The sequence below is a fragment of the Mus pahari genome, chromosome 17, assembly GCF_900095145.1.
Source record: "Mus pahari chromosome 17, PAHARI_EIJ_v1.1, whole genome shotgun sequence".
Lineage (NCBI taxonomy): Eukaryota > Metazoa > Chordata > Mammalia > Rodentia > Muridae > Mus > Mus pahari.
The window spans coordinates 47,737,601-47,747,738 of NC_034606.1; the positions used below are offsets into that span (position 1 = coordinate 47,737,601).

The following is a 10,138-nucleotide window of genomic DNA, read 5'->3' on the forward strand; positions in this document are numbered from 1 at the left end:
CTCTCTCTCTCTCTCTCTCTCTCTCTCTCTCTCTCTCTCTCTCCCTTTCTCTTCCTCTACTACCCTCTTAACTCCCCTCCCCATGCCCTGAATAAGCTCTGTTCTATACTATACCATCGTGTAGATGGCCCCTCAGAGGGAAGGGATGCCTTGGCATGGGCCCATGTGGGGCCGTGAGAGGCAGCCTGTTTTGGTTGAACAAGGCTTGCTCTGGAGACCCAATAGAAAATTCTACAAGGGATGTGTCAGTGAGCCATGTTCCCAGAGCCAGGTGCCTGATACCACAGAGCCCCCAACTCCATAATTCTGTGACTATCAGTTATGCAGACAAAGCCCTAAGCTCCTGGCATTCTGACTAGACTCCACCCCCACAGTTACCTGACAATAGTCAGGTATGCTCCTCCCCACAGTTTCCTGGCAACAAGGTAGCCCCGCCCACTATAAAAGGATCTGCTTGGCCCCTCCTTGCTCTCTTTAAGCTCTCACCTTTCTTACTCTCATCTCTAGCCCTCCTTCTCTCTCTCCCTTCCCCCTTCTCTCCATGTGACCATGGCCAGACTCTCTCTTTCTACCTTCTCTCTTTCTTTCTGCCTTTCTACAATAAAGCTCTAAAACCATAGACTGTCTCTGCTCATCAAGGCCTGCCATACTTGAACGATGGGATAGGCTTTCCCCCAAAGAGCCATGTCTAACCTCCCACAGGAATGCCTTCCTGGGTTCCAGCCATGGATCAGACCAAAGACTCTTGCCTGAGTGGGAACCACCCAGTGACCCCTCTCTCACTGCCCTCTTTTCCCTTCTACCCCAGGGATGACAGAACATCCCCCAGGACTTCCACTTTGTTCTCAGCTCTTCCACAGTATCCAGTAGTGTCTGGAATGCCCAAGACTGAGAACCTGTTATCTCTGGCCCATGTGAGACCCACAGACCTTGGACTGCCCCTTGTTCAACCACGGTGGGCTGGGTCCATTGCTTCCCACATCCAGACACCCACCAGGGGCCACATGGAAAGTTTGCTGTAGTCCTCCCTTGCCCACATGCCCAGAGCACTGGAACTCTGGTGGGACGCAGGTCTTCTCCCACTCCCTTTATTCCCCCTTGCCCATTTCCCTACAGGCCCACTGAGACATCCCTTTCCCCATTCCTCACCACACTCCCATAGAACATATTCTCTATCTTTTTTATAAACACAGCATATGGTATCATCACTCAGATTTATAACCTCTACAGTATTTCATCCCACCTGATCCAAGCTCACTAGCCCAGAACTGGTAAGGCCCCATTCCCCACTGGTCAGAGTAGCCATGGTCCTAGGGAAGAGTTCTTGAGCTCAGAGCTACCCCTGTGCTATCCTTGAGGATGGGAGAGATTCAGCCTTTCACTGACCTTCGTTCTAGAATTTCTTCCCTTGGGTGAGATCCCCTTCTCCTTTTGAGACACTTTCTTTCTCAAGGCTGAGAATCCCAGGCCAGGCCTGGATAAACTGCTATCTGGGGCTCAGGAGCACTGGCTCCAAGCTTCAGCTCCCAGACCCACGTGTCTCAGTCATGGGTCAGTCTTCGCTGCCTTGTACACTTACTGGGAAGTCTTGGTCTAATTCACAGTAAACAGAAACCAATATCTCTACATGGCCACTGAACTGACAGTTTCTCGCTCGTGACCCATAGAGTCCACTGACTTTACCCTCCCTCCTCCCTCATTTGCTGGCTCCCAGTGTGGCTGCTATTGATTCAGCTGGCTCCCCACCTGAAGAAGGGGGTCTGGTCCTGCCCCCTGTCAGGGACTCTGTTTACTGCTTTCCCCCATCTTGCATTCATCTGTGGTTCACCGAGGAAAAAGTGGGTCTGGTTCCATCCCTTACATCCTGCCAGGGGTTCTGTTTATGAGACTTACTTTCCCACGCACTCGACTACTGGCTGGCACCCACCAAAGCTGCCACTGGGCTCTGCCTGTTTGTCCACTATTGTAGTTGCTTTTAGATGTCCCACTGCAGCAACAAGAAAAAAAGCTTTCTCCTTGTCTGAGAGGCCACTTTGCCGTGCATGAGAGGGAGCCCCTTCCCCACCCCCTGTGTGTGTGTGTGTGTGTGTGTGTGTGTGTGTGTGTGTGTCCCTCTCTGCCTGAGACTCATAAAGTAAGTGCTAGCAGTGCTGCACACCATGAGAATAAAGCGCACATTGCTGGGATGCAAAATATCCTACTTTGGGTGCTTCCTTTCCCCCACCCACCGTGGACTTGGACAGCTGGAAGCATTGGGCTGCGGCTTCCAACTGCTAGTAGGAAGTCTCACCCCACACCCAGTCAAAGTAAGCACACTCTATTCATTACCATAGCCACAGCCTCAGCCACCATTGCACAGTGGTGCTGACCTGTCCCACAGACTACAGCGCTGCCCCACCCATAGTGAGCTCATCAGGACCTGGCAGGAGGCAGTGGGGAAGGGGCACTCAATGTCCCAGACTTGCCAAGGCCCCACTGCAGAACCACCACCACCCACTGGCCACTGTGGAACTCATAGACTTATACCACAGGAGCTGCTGATGCCCACCAAGGTCTACCATGTGGGGATAGCCTCTGCCATGTGGGTTACACAGTCGGATGGGTCCACACCAACCATGCAGTTTGATGTTTCCTACTACCAGATGGTAAAAAAAAAACCCTTAAACACACAAATTTCAATGCCCCAGTCCTATGACTGGCCTCCAGCTGATGTACAAGATAAGATTTAGACCCCTGGGTGACTTCCCTTCTCTCAAGCCGTTCATAACCCCTCAGGCTCTTAAAGCTGTTCAGAAATTCCTAGATCTAAGTTAAACAACCTTTTGGCAAGTCTGGGACTTTGCTGAGCCCCTGGATGTTCACATGATGACCTGAACATCTAGCCTGGCTGTACGTTCTCAGGGCTCTGGTATGAATAGTTCAGTAACATCCTTATCACCCAATGGGTGATAAATTATCTTCAATCATATCCCCAGGGACCCCACTGGGATGTCTCCTGGGAAAATCTCAAATCTCTGAAAATAATGCCTGACTTGAGGGCATCAAAACTAGTACATCTCTGCAATAAAGTCTAGATTCAGTACCCACTAGATGATGGCTCCAAATGGCCACTTAATGGCAAACTAGATCCAATTATTTTTTTTTTCTCCACCAACATCATTTATTCATGAGTTCAGTCATTACACAGCTACATATGGATCGTCTGCTTAATGCTTAGTGCTGTGCCAAACACTGGAAACACATTGCAGAGAAAGCTATGGAGATCTAACCAGTAGTCTTAAAACATTTAATTCCAAGTGATGATTTATGATTGAATACTTAAGAAGACAGTCTGNAAATAATGACTTGTTTCTAATCAGTAGAGTATTCCTAAAGAAAATGTGTGGGTTATCTTTTGTTCAGTGAAATTTAGTTTTCAGTGCTCTCAGGGATAGATCCAATTATTTTAAGGGATCTTCATACATACTGCCTGTGGTCTGGCAAACAGAAAGAGGTTCCCTATGTCCAAGAATTTACCTATCCATGCTGCCACACCCCTGGCCTGTTCTCACAGCCTGCATGCTTAAGTTCATGTCACAGGCCTGAGCCTGCCTGGACAAACTCACTTTCTGTCACCATGATCTTTTTTATGCCACTGCTGTCAGCTTTCTTACACTGGTCCTAGCCAAATGTTTCTTTACTAATGCAAAAATATGTTTTTCTCTACTTACGCAACGTGCCAAAGTTACTTAAGATGTTCATTCCTATCCTGTCATTATAGATAATGATGATTTCTACTACTGCCATCAAATTATGATGTGCTCTATTCAATTATAACCAATTACAATCTCATCAGAAGTTTGCTAATTATTAAGTTTATGAAAGACAGAATCCCCCGCACCTTTAACAGATTACCCCATGAGGTCTTAGAAGATTTGGACAAAGCTACAGGTACTGCCTGGTTTGTGATATAATAATCACTGAGAAACACAGTGGACAAAACCAGATACACTGAGTCAAATGACTCATCTAAATCAAGCTAAGCCATTTCTCATGTCACATGTATCCATTCCACAGAGAAAAAGCCCTGCCTCTTCTATGCTTGAAAGACAAACTGACTGCCCAAGTTGCCATGGAGACCACAGGGAACTGTTGGCTAATGGACTCTGTCATTTTTAAAGACTGTTCATGTTGTTAACTCATGTTGTTTTGTCTTTTGTAATCTAATAAGCTACAGGAAAGTCACTCAGATTTACTTCTCATGGATACAATAGACTCCATCCAGATAAGAACATCTGCCTAAAGGTCCCACTTACTACCTATTCCAGAGGGTGAGATTTAAATGTACATCTTAAGAAAAAAAATTTCTTTCTCCCAAATATATATAATTTTATTCTCTACCTATAATAATGTGTTTTAGCATCTTGTCAAGTCCAGGCGCTTACTACATCTAGGACAGCTTCAGAGAAGCAACCTTCAGATTCTCCAATCTCCTCTCATAGACACACTATTCTGCTGGATCTATTCCTTCTGACCTATCCTCAGAGGGTTAAACAGACCATGGACAGCAGGAAACAGTCAACTCTCCTATGATTGGACAAACATCCCCCATACCCATTCTTCTAGGTTCCCTAGAGACACGTCGCCCCAATGCCAGCATGAAGTAGCCAGATATCACTACGATCCTATTCCTACCACCACAGTTTTCTATTTCGTTCTTTTTTTTTAATTAAACAAAATATGGGAATGTTAGCAGTCTGTCTAAACTCCACCCCACAGTCACCTGGAAACAGCCAAGTATGCTCCAACAAAGAGTTACCTGGCAACAGCCAGGTAGGGCTGATCCACTTTTGCCCCCTCCTCCCTCTTGCTCTCTTGCCCTCTTGCCGTTGCTTTCTTGCTCCTGGTCTATCCCCTCACCCACCCCCACTTCCTCGTGGCTGGCCTCTGCTTCTCTACTCTCTCTCTTACTGCCTTTCTCTGCCTCTACTACCCTCTTAATTCCCCTCCCCATGCCCTAAGTAAACTCTAGTCTATACTATACCGTCATGTGGATGGTCCCTTAGGGGGAAGCGATGCCTTGGAATGGGCCCATTAAGATATACCCTACACCCATACCTCACATAGAACATATTCTTATTTTTTATGAACAAATCACAGAGGACAGCTTGGGGATGATTGTTGTCCCCTGGCAGGAGGCAGATGGCTTGAACACAGGCAGGGGTGAGGCTGCCTAGACCCTAGTCACCAATTTCACAGGCACAACCTCTAATTCACACCCTACATGCTATCATGTAAACTCAGTCTGAGACGTTTCATAGTTCTCAGGACTATGTGATGGGTGGCAGATGTACACACGCTATCATTTGTATTTGTAGGTAGTGTCTGGTACAACAACTCCTGCCATATTTTTACCTTGCTTGCCTTTCTAGCTGGGGTTCCTAGGGTACAGTTCTTACTATTGATTCTATTCCCATACTCACCCAGGGGAAGTTGGTACTGTGGAGTTGAGAATGGAGTAGTCTAAATTCCATTCCTCCTTAACTGGGCAGCTCTTACCACTAGCTAGATGGTAAAATTTGGAGGGTCCCAGGCCTATCTTAGGGATAAGGAAACCCTGTACTTAGATGTCAAGAGAAGTCTTGTCTGACAAATGTATTGGGATAATGTCTGCATAGCACTGAATCTCATGTATGACAGCATTGGAGTAGGACACGTGGGCCTGGTTTGCCATCTTTGGTCACCACACATGCACTATGACCTCATGGAGCACAACTGTAACCACAATTTGGTCACCACACATGCACTATGACCTCATGGATTTCCTGCTGTACTCTTCCTGGAAGGGCAGGATCACTTCAGTTAAGGTGCTCCTGGCAGTTCCCCCTTGTCTCTTCACTACCTCTCTGTTAAGAGTTGAGTCCATGGGAGAAAGGTGGCCATTGTCCTTACCGGAGTCTGGATTAACCATTGCTGGAATGCACAAGTATCCCAAGTAATCTTAGGAGTGGGCCTCTACCCTCTTCCATTCTTCCCAGCACCAGTCAGGTGTACTCTGCATATCCGGATGCAGGATCATGAGCAGGAGGGCCTAGGTCAGAGTGACTGGATTGATCACAATCCCGCCACCAAATGGGTCAAGGACAACCAGACATAGATTTGCATCATTGAAGCCACTCTCTGAGTTCCCCTTTGCCTAGGACACAGAAGGACAGCAAACTCAGTGTAGAGACTGGAGTGCCCCATAATACCCTCTCAGTGATTTCAGGTGGTTATACTTCAGGGTCACTGGGTTAGTCACAGCACAATGGACACCAGATCTCATAGGCTCTCACCCTCTCCATTTCACCCAGAAAGGCATCAGTCAGTTCTTGATGTGGCTGTTCACAGTCCCAGGTCCTCTTGTGCTCAGTCACCAGCTTATCCACCATGGTGAGGATGTCTTTTGCCCAGGGAAGACTTTGTCAGCCAACCCTAGGATGCGTAGGAGAATTGGGAATGTGTTCAGAACCTGTAACAGCCATAGAATATGGTAGGCCTTCCTGCTGTCTTTAACGAGTTGAGTAAATAAGATTTCTAGTAATAATTATTCCAATGTCTATTCATGTATATATCATGTGAGGAGAGCTATTGCCACAACAAAGATGTTGAGGTCTGGGATAAACATTCAGAGCCAGTTCTCACATTACTACATGAGTTGAGATATGAAATTCAAGCACTCTACTTGCCTGACAAGCTTCTTACCCATTCACCATTTCTCAGGTTCCTGGGTACATAGGATTAGTGTTGATCTTAGCCAGTCTTAGTTTCCAGCTTCTTCCATGATGGACACAGGCCCTATTTGTTCCCACCCATCACTGACTCCTTGTAAGTTCATGCCTTCAGCCTCTATCAGTACCTTGGTGTAAATCTCATAGGTGTTGGTGGTTTCCATGTGTCCAGAGGCCCAGGTTCTCACCTTCTAGAAGGCCTGACCTTGTTCCACTTCTCCCTTCCCATTGTTGCAGGCGTGCCAAACTTCAGACTCCTATTCCTTCGGTGGACACTTCTAGATGCCTCCTTTTTAAATCCCATGTGTAAAGTCTCCTCTTGGAACATGGACATCACAGACGTGGATCTGCAGGTTGCCTTTGAGTCTCTTATACAAAGGATCAAGCCAATTTTCTCTCCCATGTTTTCTTTCAATACTTTTAGCATCTTGATAATGTCAGCATCTCCGTACTCAAATCGATGGGCATAAATGAGAGATGCAACCACATTACACAAGGTTTTGTCCAGGAGGGTGTAAGGATTAAGGGGACTCCCTGGGAGTGGAAATGCAAGTAAAATTCAGGATATTGTTGCTATCTCATTGTCCCCACTTGCAGACCACACATACCACCCAACAACCTGGGCAGTGAAGGCATCACAAAGGTGGCCAGCCTCCTCAGTCACCCAGAGATTTCTTGCCCATGCTGAAGTTGCACAGGGTGGACACAGAGAATCAGCTCTGCTCTTGCCACTCCAACCCACAAGGTGTAAGACTCATACCTGTAGATATGTCTTTATGTGTCCAAAGATACTCTGTTGTGCTGCAGTCTCTTCCCTTCATTTTTCTTCCCTCTGGGATCAGTGTCCCCCATAACCTTACCCTTCCCCCAAAACACTTCTCTACCACCCTCAAGCATGCTAAGGAGGCTCCTGACTTGATTTCAGTGACTTTGGGGTTTTTTTTGGAATCCTTATCTCCATTACCACCTGCATCATCCCCTGACCTTCCTCTGCTCAGTGTCCCACATGTCTGGTATGATCCCATCTTTGCCCCAACACTGCATTTTGCCTTTAGCTCTTTTGACCCACAGCCTATGTTATGAAAGATGGCTATTTAAGGGTGGTGAGCAGTGTCTCCTCCACAGGTCACCAACACTTCCCGCACCAACTTCAGTCCCTTGATCAAGACTACAGGCTTTCAGACCATGTTCAGGCTGAACATATCACCATAGCAGTTTTGAAGCTGAAGTGATGGGACAAAGAACATAAGAAGTGGAGGTCCCCAAAGATCATGCAACCAGGCTCACTGAGAAAACATGAACTAGGTGTTGAGTGTGCACATGTGGGTTCCAGTGTGTGTGTGAACATGTTGGTGTGCATCCCCATGCATGTTTGTGATGGTATGTATGCATGTGTCTGTGCTTGTGTTTATGTGTGTGTGGGGGGGTTGTCTTGCATGTTACTGAACTTTAGATCTCATATTTTCTGGGAAAATGCTCTTCACTGAGCTACATTCCCCAGCCTGAGAATGCCTTCCACTATGGCATCTTATGTTTTAAGTTCAGCAAAGATGTCACAGTAGATGTGACATACCAGCTGTGACCTGGCAAAAGTCAGAAAACTGTCCTGGGTCCCCTTAGCATTTCATCACACATGAAGAAACTCTGATGCCTCGAGACGGTTAGGGAGGGCAGAGAGCACAGAGCAGCAAGAGATTCAGTCACACCCCCTCTGTTCACTCAGTGTCCTAACTGACACGGTGCACTAGACTTGGAACCATAGTAAGACCTTATCTTTGACAGGATCATAAGGGACTTGGGATCTCTATGGCTGCTGCCCTGTTGAAACCAGCCTGAACCCTGTTGTTACATCCTGCTTCACTTCCTAGACTTTGACCCCCAATCTTTTGACCTAGACGACCTCCACTATGCGTTGCTGCAGTGCTATAACCTCAGATACCATCCACCACTAAGTCACTCACTTTGCATAAGCTGCATGGCATGGCATGTAGGTCCACCTGGAGCAGGTTACCCAGCACAGGACATGGCACAGGGCCAGGTAGGTAGCGGGAAGTATAGCTCTAGGGCCAGCGCATCAGATACACCACCAATATGAAGATGACTGTGAATATGGGCACCTGCAGCAGTCCAGTCCCAGTCAGCAGCCCCATCACAGCCCCACTGATGTCCAAAGACAAATGAAAAACACCCAATAAAACACCTAGGATCAGGAAGCCCCAAGCTTGAATCCTGTCACCATATAAAAGAGTGCCAGGGTTGCCCTTTGTCCTCTGCCTCCAGGCCCAATCCTGTGTTTTGTTTGGCTCCCTGTAGGGGGGTGGGGCAGTGATGTTCAGTCCTTACCAGGAGCTGAGCATGCTTGGCTAAGCATGTAGGTACATGACCTGTAGACCTCTCCTTCGAGATCGATGATCTGATTATTGAGCGCAAACAAACATCTTGTATGCTAAACTTGCAAAACTTTTTTTGGGGGGAGGGGCTGAGAATATTGCCTCAGAGAGGAATGAGACCTCCTATTTCTTCATGGAACATTTTGTCGGCCGAACATGAATGGTGACTGGGTGGGACCCAGTCAATGGTCTCTGTGGGTGGGTGTGTGCAGTGAGAGGCTGTTTACTGCAGTTGATGGAAAGAGGCTGGAGCCCCCAGGAGCAAGGAAATGACAATCGGGGAATTCAGCTAGAGTTCTTATGGGTCAGTGAGGGCCAGTGAGGGAATGCAGCAGGAGCATGTGACATTTTCAGTACAGGTCTATGGTCATCCAGTTGACCAGCAAGCAATAAAAATAGAATGAGATTTCTCAGACCCAGTCTATGGAAGCTGAAAAATGGTCTGAGAATCTTGGGGGGGGGGGCATCAAGTTGGTTCAGGGATTTGTCACTTGCTTGCCTCTGTCTCTTATTCACCCTTCATTTATTGGTCATTCAAAGTCTCCTGGCAACAGTCTTCCACGTGGACATAGGTAAGACAGATTTCTCTTCAGGTCAGAGGCCTGTGGTCAGGCTAGTCACAGCACATGGCAACTCACTATTAACTAGGGTCAGTGAAGGCTCAGTTCCTGTTCTTGCTGCATCCAAACCTCTGAAGATCAGAGGCTCGGAAGTTCTAGTAGAATCCAGACAGGTTCTCTCTGCTGCATCTTCAATGTGGCAGAAGTTAGGCAGGGGCTCAGCAAAGACCACAGCATACAGCCCCTAGCTAAGACTATACATGGGTCTCCTCTCTTCTGACCATGCATCCTCTTTCCTCTCCTGCACTGACCACCTCTGTGTCACTGGAACCTATGGGTGACTCCATGGTGATTTCTGGCCTGAAGCCTCTAATCCTCCTCCCTCCACCTGTCCATGATCCTTGGTCCTGCCCATACCAGTTCCCTAGAATGTCACCAT

The 10,138-nt window shown here is 47.4% G+C and overlaps 1 pseudogene; it reads right to left on the reverse strand.

The window, feature by feature from the left end:
• The window catches only part of LOC110334532, a 9,504-nt pseudogene extending 605 nt beyond the window's left edge, over window positions 1-8,899 (reverse strand).
• Window positions 8,900-10,138: the final 1,239 nt, after the last annotated feature.